This window comes from Amblyraja radiata, chromosome 3 (assembly GCF_010909765.2).
Source record: "Amblyraja radiata isolate CabotCenter1 chromosome 3, sAmbRad1.1.pri, whole genome shotgun sequence".
Lineage (NCBI taxonomy): Eukaryota > Metazoa > Chordata > Chondrichthyes > Rajiformes > Rajidae > Amblyraja > Amblyraja radiata.
The window spans coordinates 68406713-68423174 of record NC_045958.1 but is presented as its reverse complement, the minus strand read 5'-3'; positions in this window follow the sequence as shown (position 1 = coordinate 68423174).

Below are 16462 nucleotides of genomic sequence, written 5' to 3'. Positions count from 1 at the left end.
TTGCAGTCTCTTCCCTCCTCTTCTCCCTCTGCGCTGAGGCGATACCCCACCTGGCGATGGTAAGTTAGTCCCGCGGTTCAAGCTCCGCGGCCCGGGGGTGGTCAAAGCTGCCGCCCTCCAGTCCAGCGGACGCAGCTGTTGCCATGGGAGCTCCGGAAAACAGGCTTCAACCTGTGACCCGCGAGCTCCCGACGATGTCATCCACTGGCCCGCGGCCGAGCCCCGGATTCAGGTCACCGCTGTATAAGTTGTATAAGTATTTTATTTATTTATTTTATTTTATTTGTTTATTTGTTCCGAACAAGTAAAGACATAAATAGGAATAAATAACAACAACAAAATCGAAATAGTCAAACAATTGGACATTCCAGGCAATATTTGCAAAGCAATGAAAAGCATAAAGCAAAATTTAAATGTCCAACACTTTTTCTTTACAAGCTCGAAAAGGAGTGAGAAGAAGAATAACTTATTTAATCTCACCCCTTCTCCCTAAACCCTTCTTCCATATTTATTAATTAATTATATATCAATTAATTAATTAATTAATTAATTGATTAATAATAATAATACCCCAGACAATTCTTAGAGATGCATACAGACATATATATACATACAACTGATATACACATACAAGTAATATGTATGAAGTAACCAAAAAACATAAATAAATAATAAATAAAATAATAAATAAACATTAACCCCTGTTTGTCAACCATCCCCTTCATCCCTGTACCTTGTGAAAAAAAGTTTTTTGTATGTCATTTTGAACTGGTTCATGTTTGGACATTGCTTTAACTCCACATTCAAGTATGATATTAGATTTGCTGATTCAGCCTTTGTCTTCATGGCTTCATCCAGTAAGTCTGGGGGCATGTTATGATAGCCTTTTGTGTATTTTTTCAGATAGTCACGGATTTGAAGATATTTAAAATATTGATTATTTTTCAAATTATATTTCAGTTGTAATTGTTGAAATGATAATAATTTTCCTAATTCATACAAGTCTCCGAGCGTTTTGATTCCCATTCTTTCCCATTGTGTAAATGATTTATCTATAATTGAAGGTTTAAACGACGGGTTATTGACTATTGGCATTAAAAGAGATAGATTTCTTAATTTTAGATTCTGTTTTATTTGTTTCCAAATTCTAATTGTGCTATGTATCATTGGATTTTTATTATGATTTTTGTTATTCAGATTCATTGGTGAGAGGAGAGTCGCTAATGTATTACACGGAGAGCAGTCCTCTCTCTCCATTACAATCCAGTCCACCTGCTGGGTAGAGTTGTCCAGCAGGTGAATCATATTTTTAATATTTACTGCCCAATTATAGTACATAAAGTTAGGGAGCGCTAGATCACCCATCTCTTTTGGTTTACTAAGGTGTGCTCTTTGTATTCTGTGGGATTTATAATCCCATATAAAATTTGTAATGTCTGAGTCTAGTTTTTTGAAAAACTTTTTTGGAAGATATATTGGAAGATATGTTTGGTATACTGATTTGGGGTTTTGTGATATACAGTAATACATCGTCTGCGTATAAGGATATCTTGTTATTTGAATATTTTGTATTATAACCGTAAATATCCGGGTGTGTTCTAATTTTTTCAGCTAAAGGTTCAATTACCAGAGCAAATAACAGTGGTGATAATGAACATCCTTGTCTATTGCCCCTTGTTAATTGGAATTTCGTAGATAGTATATTATTAGTTAATATTCTAGCCGTGGGTTTGTTATATAATAATTTTATCCATGCGATGAAGTTCTCTCCCATTTGAAATTTTTGCAATACTTTAATCATATAATCCCATTCTACTTGATCAAACGCTTTTTCTGCGTCCAATGAAATGATAGATAACTCTTGTTCTTGAGGTTTGTGAGAGTGCATTATGTTAAGCAGACGTCTCAGGTTATTAAATGAATGTCTCTTAGGTATAAATCCCGTTTGATCCTCATTTATTAATTTACTAACATATTGACTTAGTCTTCTAGCTAGTGTTTTCGCTAATATTTTTTGATCCGTATTTAACAAAGCAATAGCTCTATATGAGCCTGGTTCTTCTATATCTTTATCTTTTTTAAGTATTAATGTGATCGTTGACTCTGCTAGTGTTTCAGGTAAGATTTGTTCTTTAAAAGCGTATGTATACATTTTCTGTAGACGTGGTGTAACTATGTCGTAAAAACATTTATAAAATTCATTACTGAATCCGTCTGGTCCTGGTGTTTTTCCATTCTTAAGTGTGTTTATTGTGTCTTCTATTTCCTTAGATGTAATTTGTGCTCCCAATTCCTCTTGTTCCTTCAGTTCTAGTTTTGGAAGGTTACAATTGTCCAAAAATTCTGAAACTTTATTATTGTCTATTAGCGTTTTTGATGTGTATAAATTCTTGTAAAATTGAGCAAATCTTTTATTGATATCATTAGGCAGTGTTAATAATTCCCCTCTATCTGATTTAATCTTTAAAATTGCATGATCTTTTTCCCGTTTTTTCAGTTGGCGTGCCAAATGTTTATGGGGTTTATCCCCAAATTCGAAATGTTCTTGTTTTGTAATTTGGAATAATCTTATAACCTTCTCTGACAGTAATTTATTTAGCTTAAATCTCAGTATTAAAATTTTATTATGTTTATCCATAGTTGGATCTTTAGCATTATCTATATCTAGTTGTCTGATTTGTTCTTCTAATTGTCTTTGTTCATTCTTATTCTTTTTGTTTTGAAAAGCTTGATACGAGATAATGACTCCTCTAATAAATGCTTTGAAGGATTCCCATAATAAAGTGGGCGATATATCTGGTGTATTGTTTGTCTCAAAAAATAGGTCCATCTGTTTTTTTAGATATATACTCCCTTGTGGGTCTTTCAGAATTTGCGAGTTAAACCTCCAGAACGATTTGTTCGTAGACATTCCTTCTAATTTTAAAACGAAAGTTAGCGGGGAGTGATCTGAAATCGTATTGGTGTGATACTTAGGGTTCATAGTATAAGGGATTAGTTTTGTATCCACTAGGAAGTAGTCTATACGTGAGTATGTTTTGTGTACCATTGAATAAAACGAGTATTCCCTTCCAGTCGGATTCGCGATCCTCCAGACGTCTGCTATATTTGTATTTTTTATATATGTATTTAAGAGTTCACTAGTTTTAGGTTTCATATTACCTCTTTGTTTTTGCATCGATTTATCTAAGTACGGATCTAAAACACAGTTGAAATCTCCTCCAATTATAACATTTTGGTAGTTAAATTCTGCGATTGTATTCAGGATTTTATTAAAAAATTGAGGATTATCAAAATTGGGCGCATATATGTTTACCAAGGTGATTGGCGTAGCATGGATCTCTCCTGTAACTATAAGATATCTCCCTTCCTTATCTGATATAATGTTCTTTGATTTGAATGGTATTCCTTTGCGAATAATAATTGCGGTGCCTCTGGATTTCGAAGTATATGAGGAGTGAAATGTTTGGCCTATCCAATTCGCCCTCAATCTCATCTGATCTTGATGTTTAAGGTGCGTTTCTTGTAGAAAAGTAATGTCCGTGTTATATGATTTCAAATGAGCTAGTATTTTGCCCCTTTTAATTGGTTCATTGATACCCCTTATATTCCAGCTAAGTGTGATTCCTCCCATTTTCTTTTGTTTATCATCTTGCATTTTCTCTGATTTTAATACCCTTATTTATTACGGTGCATCCATACCTCATGACTGGATATTTGGGGGGCGTTTATATTATTAACTTCCTTGGTAGATCCCTTTTGCGATTTTCCTGGAAAAAAAAACACATAGTAGTGACATATTGTGATAAAAACAAAATTTGAACAAGTAAAATTACAGTGTCTGAAGTATTCGACACTGTAGTGCGTGTCCCACACGTCTGTGGGATTCGACATCTATTCTACTTCCGAAGTTGGTGTTGTACAATTAGCTCCGCTCCTTTTATTACTCTAAACCTAGGAGGGCGGTACCATTTCAAAATCAATTATATTTCACCCAATTACACTATATATATATATATATATATATATATATTTCATTCAGACTTATCAGATCTGTGTTCAGCTACTGTGAAATTTATTTATCTAACACTTTCATCTACTAATTATTTATAATTAGTTATACCTTTGATAATAGTAAGCTGTTAGCTGTAAGGGTTAACCAGAAACAGGCTCCTGGAATTATGCCAGGTGCCTGAGTCTCCTCCCTTCCCCACACGAACTACATAACATTTAAACTCTTTTTAGCACATTATTACATTTTGCCCATTATATAGTTCAGGTTAGTTTCCATTTATATTTCTATATTAGTATTGTTAATTATTGTTAATTCTCTATATTTTGTAAAGCTGTTTTAAGATCTTAAACCGCCATTTGTCCTTGTGATGTTTCCCACATTCGGCTCTGCTGTTCGTCTCTGCGTTGCTTATCAGTCTTTCCTTCATTTTGAACAAAGAATGTCCTTGAGTTGAATTCCAAAGCATCCAAAGGAGATAAGGTGTCTAGACCAGCGCACGTGGAAATGCTCTTCCATTTTAAACTTTTAGAGAATGGTGTTTCTTCCCTTATCTTCAGGTGTTCTCTGTGAAGTAATAAAGGGAAAGAAATTGTCCATATCGTCCCGCTGCCTTGATTAATCTTCTTTCTGCCACAATCTCTTGGGCATATTTATAAGATGCGTCCGAATTAGTGAAAGTTTTCTCTTTTCCCTTGAAAGTAATGCGCATCCTGGCCGGATAAAAAACGCCACATCTGACATCTTTAACTCCATGGAGAATCTGTCTTGTCTGTGAGAACTTTCTTCTCTTTTGCACGATCTCATAGGGATAATCACGGAGGAGTTTGATAGAGTTGTTTCCAAACGTCATCTTCACTCCGCATTTGATTTTTTTCATCAGCTCTTCAAGTGCTGAAATGTCCCGAAGTTTGACTATGATCTGTCGTGGGTGGGCTGGATCTGCTTGTGATCTTGGCTTAAATCTAGGTATTCGATGTGCCACTTCAATTTCCGGTTCCACAGGTAAATTGAGTACATGTTTGATTAAGTTGGCAGTGAACTCACGGGCGTTGTTCCCCTCTGCCCCTTCTGTTACTCCCAGTATTCGTAAATTTTGGCGTCGTGAGCGAGCTTCGAGATCAAGACATTTATCTGAGACTTTCGCCAGTTGACTCTTGAGGCTGTCTAGTTCTAGCTTCATTCCCTGCATATCTTCAGCCATTTGATCAACAATTGTTTCCATGTCTTTCATTTCAGTTACATGTGAAGAAACAATTACATGCACAGCCTCAAACTTCTTCTTAGATTCTTCTTCCCCTTTATTAATTCTCCCCATTAGCTCTTCATGCACATCATCAATTCGTTTTTGTATAATGCCAATGCAGTCAATAACTTTTTGATTACCAGCATTGATGTTCGACATATTTTCCATCAATTTAACATTAATATTTTCCATCATTTTTGAGTTTCCAGCCTCAATATCCTTTCTCAGTTCTCTTACCGAGTTCTTTATCTCCTCCATTTCATTTTTCTCCTTAGTAGCCATCTCAGTCTTGGCCCTTGTAGCCATTCCAGAATCCACTTCAGAGGTCTGTTCTTCCGTTTTCTGGGTTTTTAGCAGTTTTGAGATTGTTCTCTGAGGGCTCTGAGCTGAAGACGGTTTTTTTCATTTAAAATCCTTTATCCTCCATTTAAATCACAGCGCTTACTGATGATGTCATCAGCGCGACGTCCCGGGGCTCCAGTGAGTTTTTTGAATTGGTCCCGACCACCAGACCCGATTTTAACGCGAAAAATCGTGATTTTACAGCAGCGGAGCTAAAAGTTGCGTCTGCTAGTCCAGCATGGCGCCACCGGAAGTCCCAGACACAGCCTTTTTATGGGCCTGTTCCCCTTTGGCGATTTTTCAGCGGATTGCCGGCGACTGTCGCCTGAAAAACCGACAACTGAAACAGCGACTGTCAGAGTGGAACACACAAAAACACATCACTTCCTTCACCAGCCAGTTATGCAGGCGGGGGGCAGGGCAAGCGGGAGGAGCACTGTCTAACAAATTCACATGGTGCAAAGCCAAAGTGAAACAGATAAACACCGCGATGAACAGGAAGGTTGGCGCTGTAAAAAGACAGCTAAAGCACAGTGTACGGTAAGTCCTTTAAAAGAGGGGGGGATAGGGGGGAGAAGGAGTGGAGATAACTTTTAAGAAGCCAGAGATACACAGCTGTGAAGCTCGGTGGACATTTAACATTACCAGTCGGTTATCCTTGGTTCTGAAAACTACTGCTTACCTTTTTTTTCCCAATGAGCCAATGAAATTCCCCGGTCAGCACCGGCTCCATCCTACGAGAACCTTTGACCTCCTGGCAACCCATTAGGACTTCCAGGCGACCCACCTACAACAACTCGCTACTCTCCATGGCGGCTTCATTCTCGTCGCCGCTAATTTTTCAACTTGTTGAAAAATTCACAGCGACCATAATGAGGCCGCGACTAGTTCCTAGAATGCGGGAACTCCTCGCAACCATGAAGGCGACTCCCCGGCAACTACCCGTAAACACATGGCGACCATGTGGTGACTGCATAATCTCCTGCAGTCGCCTAAAAGGTCGCCTAAGTGGAATAGGCCCATTAATGTGTGGTTCTTTCATTTAAAATTGTTGTTTACTACCATATCTAGTGAAATGCAAATTAAAGTTTCATCTAGTTAAAACGGAATACATTTGACCTTGTTATATACAGTACGTCACATGGTTCAAAGTGGAGAAAAAGTATGCTGTGTTGCAGTGTTGTTCTCTACAGAGCTTTTTGCTGGTTAGGAGTGATTATCTTGCTTTCATATTCATGAGGCACTTTTCAGGTGTTTTAAATCTGTATTTATTTATAGAAAAAAAGGAGTTTTGGGCAGAACTGAAAGACACTCATTTGCAGATAAATATAGCTATAAATATAAATATACCAGAGACTCAAAGAATAAAATCTCATTATATGCAGACGATATACTTTTATATATTACAAAGTCACAAACGAGCATACCAAATTTATTAAACTTAATAGAGGAATTTGGGTCTTTTTCTGGATATAGAATAAACTGGAATAAAAGTGAAATCATGACATTAAAACCTCAAGAACCTACACACTTACTGAAGTTCCCCTTTAAAATCGCAACAGAAAAATTTAAATATTTGGGTATTCAGATTACTAGAAAATATAAAGCATTATTCAATGCTAATTTCATGCCTTTATTAAATAAACTTAATACGTTGATTAAATTTTGGAAAACACTTCCCTTATCATTATTAGGTAGAATAAATGCAATAAAAATGATCTTCCTACCACAATTACTATACCTATTTCAATCTATACCGGTATATATACCAAAATACTTTAAAAAAAAATTAGACTCTAATATTACTAATTATATTTGGGACTATAGATCACATAGAATCACAAAAAAACACTTATGTAAACCAAAAGAGGTCGGGGGACTTTCACTTCCGAATTTTATGTATTATTACTGGGCAGTGCATATTAAGAATATGATTTATTGGTTGGATAGTTCTACCCAACAGACAGAATGGATAAAAATGGAGAAGGAGGATTGCCATCCTAGTAATATAGGAACGATCCTCTTCTCCCCAAAAAAACTGAATAACACAATATATAAGAAGAACCCAATTATATATGGTACAATAAGAATTTGGAAACAAATAAAATTATCTTTAAAATTAAGAAATCTATCACTGTTAATGCCAATAGCGAATAACCCTTTATTTAAACCATCTCTTATTGATAAGACATATAACCAATGGGAAAGTCTCGGAATTAGAAGGATCGGGGATATGTATGAAATGGGAAACTTACTATCATTCCAACAATTACAATTAAAATTTAAATTGAAAAACAACCAATATTTTAAATATCTTCAGATTTGCGATTTTGTGAAAAAATATATACAAGGATATCAAAAAGTAACTCCTGACTTATTGGAAGAGGCAATGAATATTGAAGCTGACTCACAAAAATTAATATCATATTTATATAATAGTATTCTAAATATAGACCTACCATCGACAGAAGTACTTAGAGAAGAGTGGGAACGGGAACTAATGATAAAAATTACGAAGGTTAAATGGGAAAAATACCTGATATATATTCACAAATGTTCAATTAATGTAAGACATAATTTAATTCAATTTAAAATTGTACATAGATTATATTACTCAAAAACAAGATTGAACAAATTTTATCCAAATATATACGCCACTTGTGATAAATGTCTAGCCCAAAAGGCAACTATAACACACTCCTTAGTCTCCTGCATAAAACTTTATAGATTTTGGAATGATATTTTTGAAATATTTACAAAATTATTCAAGACAAGAATGGAACCTAATACTGAAATGATTATATTTGGCGTAATGGAAGATGGGAATAAATTGAACACATCTCAAAATCTATTCCTTAACTATGGTTTAATAATAGCAAAAAAATTAATTCTTAAATTTTGGAAGGGTACATCAATACCAACGCTTAAAATGTGGATTGCAAGTATGTTGGACACCGCTCATCTTGAGGAAATGCGATTCCTCCTAATGGATAAATCAGACCAATTCATAACGAGTTGGTCTCCATTCGTCGTTTTTTTGGAATCATATGGTGCAACACAATTGTAAAAAATAACTGTTTCAGGACTGGACGAGGGTTGGTCAAGACTATAAATAATGATCTCCTCTTTTTTTCTTTTCTTCTCTCTATTCTCTCTCTCAACTTTCTTCATTTACTCGTTTTCTTTTTTCACACACTATATATTTCACATCTTTCTATCCTTTACTATCTAACTTCTTTTTCTTATTCTAATCTTTTTTCAGTGTAACAAAAAAAAAAAAAAAAGAAGTTGTACATAAAATGTATTATGAAAATATATATTAGGCACTTTGGTGCCATATGACTGTACTTACTTCTAATAAAATAAAATATTAAAAAAAAAAAAATATAGCTTAGAGAGCTCGTGAAAAATCTTGGATGAGCTTGGATGTGGCATTGATTTTGTAATTAATCCCACACTATCACTAACATGAGTAAACATGCTATATGTGTGTTTAAATGGACAAGCAACAAATTAGAATCATACAGCGTGAAAACAGGCCCTTTGGCCCAACTTGCCCATGCTGACCAACATTCCTCAACTTCACTAGTCCCACCTGCCTGCACTTGGCCCATAACCCTCTCAACCTATCCTGTCCATGTACCTGTGTAAAGTATCTTAAAAATTATGATAGCTCTCAATGAAGCACAAAAGGAAACAAAGTGGTGGAGTAACTCAACAGGCCAGGCAGCATCTCCGGAGAATATGGATAGATGATGTTGCAACCAAAAATGCCATCAATCCATGATCTCCAGAGATGCTGCCTGACCTGCTGAGTGACTCCAGCACTTGGTGTCCTTTTGTATCTGAACCAGCATCTGCTGTTCTTTGTTTCGACAAATTCTGCTTATCAGAAATATTAAGACAAACATGCCAAAAGCTATGTTTGTGATGAAGGTTCCTTTATGAATCGATAACCTATTTTCCTCAAGTATAGAATCATACAGCATTGAAGCAGACTATTTGGCTATATTAACCTGAAGAAGGGTCTTGACCCGAAAAGTCACCCATTCCTTCTCTCCAGATATGCTGTCTGCCCCGCTGAGTTACTCCAGCTTTTTGGGTCTATCTTCTATATTAATCCTATCTTCCAGCATTTGGCCCACAACTTTCTGTGGCTTGGTGAAGCAAGTGCATTTCTTAAATGCTGTCAGTGACTCAACTTCCATCACACCCACAGGCAGAGTATTTCAGTTACTTACCACTCTCTGGGTGAAAAAGGTTCTTCCTCAGATCTCCAAACGTTCCACTAAGATCTCGGAATGGTCTGTTTAATTTATACATAGATGTTAGGAGTAATCTCATAAGCGGAAAGGTTTATGCAATTCAGCTAGTTGTGCTTGGACTTTGAAAAGAGAGGTATGATAAGAAAAATGGATTTTGCAGTTCCAGGTTTAGGAGAGTGCCTTCTGTGCTTATGGAATTGAAAGGAAATAGCTATTATTTTGCAGGTTTTTTTAAACCAGAGGTTTGTGTGAATTCAGCATTTGTCTATACAGAACAACTGCAGATACATGGACAAAAGCATGTTTTAATAATGAGGTTGTTAAGAATCAAGTCAAGTGAGGACAAGGGCTAAAGTCCAGATCGTTATCATAAGCACATGTACAGTGAAGTAAAGGTACAATGAAAATCTTGCTTCACAGGCACAGACTCAGACAGCACACTGGACATAAATTATTCAAAAATCATACATAAAATTACACATAAACTTCTGCCATTCAGTAAAAAGAAAGAAGGTTGTGTAAAAACACAAGAAATTGGTGCAAAACACAATTAGAAAAAAACAAGTCCATGTTAGTGCAAGAGGAGATCAGACGTGCCACATTGTTGGGGTAGAGTAAGGGTTGTGCAGTTTGGTTCAAGAACCTGATAGTTGTAGGAAACAATTTGCAGATATGTAGCGATGGATACTATGCTTAAGGGTTACACAGCTTTTTGGGTGTCTGCTCTACAAGCTGATGGGTACATAACAAGTCTGAAGATGCAGAGAATATGGAGACACGAAGACAGTCCAGAAAATAAGTGGTGTATTATGTTGGAAGGCAGGAGTCATGATGCAAGTCAAGATAGGTTGATTGACAATGGTGAAGAGAACAAATAGAGATATTAAAGATTGGATGAGAGAGCCAAGACTGTTTTATAAATAATATAATAAACAAAAAAAAGTTCAATAAATTTAAAAAAATCAATATTGTGCAAAACAAACAAAGCCCGAAGTCTCCTGTCCAACCAAGGCAATTTGTAGTTTGGGGTTTACAGTTACAGTTTAGTTTATTGCCATGTGTACCGAGGTACAGTGTAAAGCTTTTGTTCATTCTATCCAGTCAGCAAAGAGACATTACATGATTACAATCGAGCCATTTACAGTGTACACGATAAGGAAATAATGTTTAGTGCAAAACCAGCAAAGTCTGATCAAGGATAGTCCGAGGGTCATCAAAGAGATAGATAGTCGTTCAGCACTGCTCTCTGGTTGTGGTAGGATGATTCTGTTATCTGATAAGAGCTGGGAAGAAACTGCCCCTGTTCGTAATATTCAATAGTATTGTAGTTCATAATTATTATAACTGATTATATCTCTGCCTCTCTATCTTTCTCCCTCCTCCAAGGCACCCTTCATTATCTGTCACTTCAAACAAACTTTTGGTCATCGATTCTACTGTCGTCTCATGGGCTTACTGTTAAACCTTGTTTGTTAATACTGCTGCAAAGTATTTTAAAATGTTTTGCCAAATTAAAATTACCCGATAACCATAATTTCCTATTCTGATTAGCTTGGATCTTGGAACTACAGTAATTGGAACTATAGTACTGTATATACATTATATATATGTGTGTGTGTGTGTGTGTGTGTAGGAAAGAAGTATATATATATATTAATATACTTTTCCTTAATTATTAAATTAATCTCCAAAACGTACCAGGTTCAGTTACATCTTTCAATGCAGCTGCAAGTTAAGGGCAAGTTCTATTCTGCATCCTGAACCTCTGTGATAATATTGATAGCTACGGTCTTCAACAGTGATGAATTATGCTTGCTCAGTTGTTAGCGTTCAAAGTTATAGTCTGGGTAATGATTTGGAGAAAATGTATTTTCAGGTACTTAAATGATATATATTTCGTGCATCATTGCAGATTTTCAGAATTTGTCATTTTTGATTTGTGCAGTATTTTTGCATAATGACTTGGAAACACACAGCAACAGAAGTCATGCTTTGTCAACTCAAGCTACCGATCTTTGTCATCAGTTCATTTCTCTACAAATGCCACATGTCCAACACAGCCTTGAGATGTCAGATTTGAGTGAGTTGTTTGTTTCACTGCAGAGATGGAAGGTCTTTGATGGTGGATTCTCAAAATCATCCACAAACCATGTGGCAGTGTAAGAACTTGAACATCTCCCCTGCCAGACTGTGCACAGATCTGCCTGCAGAGATCAGCTAGTTGGCTGTTGAAGAACATGACTGGCACAGCTTTGTGATCTTATCCAAGGAAGTGCTATCAAGAGAGTGTGCAAATGAACTTGCAGAAATAAATCTCTGTCAGGAGGAGGTTGTCATTTGGCATTCCACGTGCATATTTTAATTTGTAAATGAATGGATCTGTCCTGAATAGAAAGGTTTCATATTGAAAGTATACAGGTCAAATGTGTTTTTTTTCAGACAGAATTTCAAACAGGATTACTTGTAGCACAACAATTGCCAACACGACTTTCTATTATACAATTGCATTTTAATGTATTAACATGACAGAAAATTATCTGAAAGCATTTAAAACAAATGATCTCCAGAATAAGAGATAGGAGGGAGCCTAGATATGAGAATGTAAAGAAGATGTATCTGGTAGTGAGAGAGTCTAGGACCAGAGGGCACAGCTTCAGAATAAAAGGACGTATCTTTAGAACGGAGATGAGGAGGAATTTCTTCAGCCAGAGGTTAGTGAATCTGTGGAATTCATTGCCACAGATGGTGGTGGAGGCAAAGTCATTGGGTATTTTTAAAACAGAGATTGATAGGTCATGATTAGTAAGGGTGTCAAGGTTTACGAGGAGAAGGCAGGAGAATGGAGTTGAAAGGGAAAAATAGATCAGTCATGTTCGAATGTCAGAGAATACTCGATGGGCTGAATAGCTAATTCAGCTCCTGCAGCTCATGATATTATAATCATAATATCATAAGCCCCAGGAGTGGAATTAGCCATTTGGCCCGTCAAGTCATTGTTGAGTTTAAGGACCTGATCCAGAAGAGTAATGGCCCTGTCTCACGGTGCGAGTCCACCCACGAGTGATCCCGAGTTTAAAACAAATCAAACTCTTGGTAGAATTAACGTAGCGGGAACGTCGGAACTCGTGGACATAACTTAGCAACTCGTAACGCTAACGGCAGGTACTCGGGAAACTTGTTAACTCGTGAAAATCTTTCAACATGATGAAAGATTTCCACGAGTCAAATTTACTCTTGCATTCTTTAACTCAGTTGAACAGGCAGCATCTCTCGAGAGAAGGAATGGGTGACGGGATGATCTTTGTGTTACTCCAGCACCGTATGTTCACTTTTTTCAACCAGCATCTGCCCTTTCTTGTGTATGACATTATTTGTATCCATGGCAGTTAATTGTCGCTTCCTTCAGTTTCCCAGGGGGTCGGGACGGGACTGGAGTTGGGAGGGAAAGGTGGGGGGGGGGGTGTACTGACTGTGTGGGCAGACACTTTGGCACCGTGAGACAGGGGTTTAAGAGTGCATGGGATTAACAGTGATTTGGTCGTTATGGAATAAGAACTGGTTTACTGATAGAAGAAGGACGTTGTGGTGGAAGAACAATATTCAGGATAGAGGTCTATAACTAGTAGAGTACCGCAGGGATCTGCGCTAGGACATAGATAGATAGATAGATAGATAGATAGATAGATAGATAGATAGATAGATAGATAGATAGATAGATAGATAGATAGATAGATAGATAGATAGATAGATAGATAGATAGATAGATAGATATAAATAAATGACTTGGACGTAAACGTAGACACATTGGTTAATAAGTTTGACAACAAGATTACAGACTGTGAAGAAGGCTATCAAAGTACACAGTGGGAAATAGGTCAGCTACAGAAATGGCAAATAAATGGAGTTTAATCCAAGCAAATGTCAGGTTTCAGTCTGAGAGGTTAAATGTAAGGAGAAAATATCCAATTAATGGCATGACCCTTAACAGCATTGATGTGCAGTGGGATCTTGGGGTCCGTCCAGAACTCCCTGAAAGTGGCAACACAAGTAGATAGCGTGGTAAAGAAGGCATATGGTATGTTTGCTTCATAGGGTCAGGGCTTTGAGTTGAATGGTCAGGATGTCATGATGCAGTTTGAGTTGCAACTTAGATCTGGCCGCATTTGAAGCATTTTGTACAGTTCTGGTTGCCCCATTACAAGAAGGACATGGAGATTTTGGAAAAGGTGCAGAGGAGGTTTACCAGAATGATGCCTGGATTATGTAGTACAGTGAGTGTTTGGACAGACTTGGATTGTTTTTCTGGAATGCTAGAGGTGACGAGGAGACCTGATAGAAGTATATAAAATTCTGAGAGGTATAGATAGGGTAGATATTCAGAACCTTTTTTCCCATGATGGAATTGTCAATTACCAGGGTTCATAGCTTCAAGGTGAGAGGAGCCAAGTTTAAAGATGTGCGGGACAACTTTTTCACACAGAGAGTGGTGAGTGCCTAGAATGTTCTGCCAAGGGTAGTGACTGATCGTGGCATTTAAGATACTTTTGGATAGGCATATGGATATGCAGGGAATGGAAGGATATGGGTTATGTGCAGGCAGATATGAGTTGGTTACAGCAGCATGTTCGGTTCATGCTTGTTCTTGTGCTGTTTTGTTCTATGTTCAATGTATTATGTTCTATATGACAGTCTACGTAGGTTAAAAGAAGGCACTGAGTTCAGGAGTTGGCATATCATGTTACATGGTGAGACTGCACGGGTTTCTGTGTGCAGTTCTGGTTGCTCGTCTATAGGAAGGATGCCATTAAGCTGGAAAGGGTGTAGAAAAGATTCATGAGGATGCTGTAAGATCCAGTGGGCTTGAGTTAAAAGGAAAGACTGAATAGACTGTGACTATTTCTTGGAGCTTAGGGACTTAAAGGCAATAGATAGGATGAATGATCATAGTATTTTTCTCATGGTTAGGGAGTATAAAACCAGAGGACATAGGTGTAAGGTGAGAGAGTGAAGATTTAAGAGACCTGAGGGGCAACAATTTTCATGCGGAGGACAGTGGATATAAGCTGCTCATGGAAGTTGCTGTGATGGGTACAATTTCAATGTTGGACATGGACAGTAAAGTTTGGAGAGATATGGGCGAAGTGCCGACAGATGCAAACCACCTCAAGTAGACATCTAGGTCAGCATGAACAAGTTGGGACAAAGGATCTGTTTCAATGCTGTATGACTTTATGATTGCGACTCTAACTCAGAAGCTCGTGCATCCCTTGCTTCAGGGGAATCTGATAGTATTTTTCTAATTAAAAGTATATTCTGTGATGAAAGGGAAGTCATGATAGAACAAGAGATATTAATTGCATATTTGTGCTGTGTTTTTAACATGTACTATTTTAATGGAATTATTTAATATTTTAGAAGACAACTTAAAACATGAAAAACTGACAACACTTTTGACAGTCCAGGAGAAAATGCAATGGGGATAGACATTCATCATGAAATGGAGCATAATGAATCTTATGTATCTGGAGTAGGCTTCAAACCAAGTGGTTGCTTGGGAGGCAGCAGGCAAATATTGAACTTGGAAAATCAGAAGTTATTATTCTGGATATTTACTTATGAATAGAAAAGGTGAATGCACACAGTTTTTCTCCCAGGGTAGTTTAAGGTGAGAGGGGAAAGATTTAATTGCAACCTGAGGGGTAACTTTTTCACACATAATTTGGTACTCTGTATCGAATGAGCTGCCAGAAGTAGTGTTTGGGGAAGGTACCATGACAATGTTTAAAATACATTTTGACAGCTACATGGTTAGCAAAGGTTCAGAGGGATATGAGAAACATGGACAAATGAGTCAAGCTTAGATGAGCACCTGGTTGGTATGGACTTGTTGAGCTGAATGACCTGTTTCCATGCTGTATGACTATGTATATGACTCAATTAATTTAAAGATGTTAATCGTAGGTAAGTTCTGTGCTTTCTAATTTGGATGACTGCAACTCTCTTTACAAGGACGAGCTATTGGATTGATAGAAGGAATGGGTGAAGTTTTGGGTCGAGACCCTTCTTCAGACCTTTGTAAATTACATCTTTGTGAATGTTTCAAATCCGATTACATAATTCTTGGTCCACCCGTCCACTGAGAAGTTACTCTTTACAGAATTTAAAGCAGAAACAACAAGAAATGCAGCATTGCCCTGCCAGCATCTTAAAACCTGGAATCGTGGAAACATAGAGGAGGTGGCCACTTTGGCCTATCATATCCAAGGGAGCTAAATAAAGAAGATGTTATAGTTATTATTCTGCATGTTAGCTCTTGGTCCATCCGCTTGTCAGATATGGCACATTCAGTACTCATTTGAATACCTTAGCAGACGTTTTCAACATTTAACAATTCTTATAAATTACCCACAGGTTTTTTTTAGATTGGGGAAAAAAGATAAGTTAAAACACTAGAAATTCATAAACATTTAAGTTCACACATTCCAAAAACTCTAAATTAACTGTAATTTCACCACCATGGCTGTTTCTCTCCATTGAATCATTGAGTCATTGAACTTCATTAACAATGGACTGCAGTTGGAATGACAGGAGTGGAGT